The 419-nt window shown below is 69.0% G+C and overlaps 1 protein-coding gene across 1 annotated transcript in view; it reads right to left on the bottom strand.

The window, feature by feature from the left end:
• LOC106632074 (E3 ubiquitin-protein ligase RNF19B-like) overlaps window positions 1-419 on the bottom strand; it is a 6029-nt gene that overhangs the window by 4259 nt on the left and 1351 nt on the right. The gene's annotated exons all lie outside the window — the stretch shown is intronic.

Below are 419 nucleotides of genomic sequence, written 5' to 3'. Positions count from 1 at the left end.
ACAGCCATGGGCAAGGACAGCCTGGCTGTGGGGAGAGGGCAGCAGGGGCTGGGGCACAGCAGGGCACCAGCTGGGGCTGGGGCACAGCAGGGCACCCCTCCCCGCACAGCCAGGCCAGGCTGTGCCAGTCCTGGTCCTGCACTGAGCTGGAGCCACAGCCCCGGCTCAGGAGAGCTGGGACCCCCCCTCAGCTGGGATCCCACCCTGTCCAGCAGCCCTGGGGCTCACAGAGTACCTAGCACAGCCAAGGAGACAAGAGCTGCACAGGCTCTGCAGCCAGACCAGGACTGGACACCTCCCTGGGCACAGCCGGCCCAAGGCAGGACAAAGGGATGGGAACCTGGCCTGGGAAGGGCTCACAGGACACGGGCACACCCTGCACCCCGCCCCGCATTCCCGCCCGTGCTGCGGTACCTGCA

This window comes from Geospiza fortis, unplaced genomic scaffold, assembly GCF_000277835.1.
Source record: "Geospiza fortis unplaced genomic scaffold, GeoFor_1.0 scaffold1103, whole genome shotgun sequence".
NCBI lineage: Eukaryota > Metazoa > Chordata > Aves > Passeriformes > Thraupidae > Geospiza > Geospiza fortis.
Note: the sequence above shows the minus strand (reverse complement) of the source record. Positions and strands in the feature narration are given on the sequence as shown.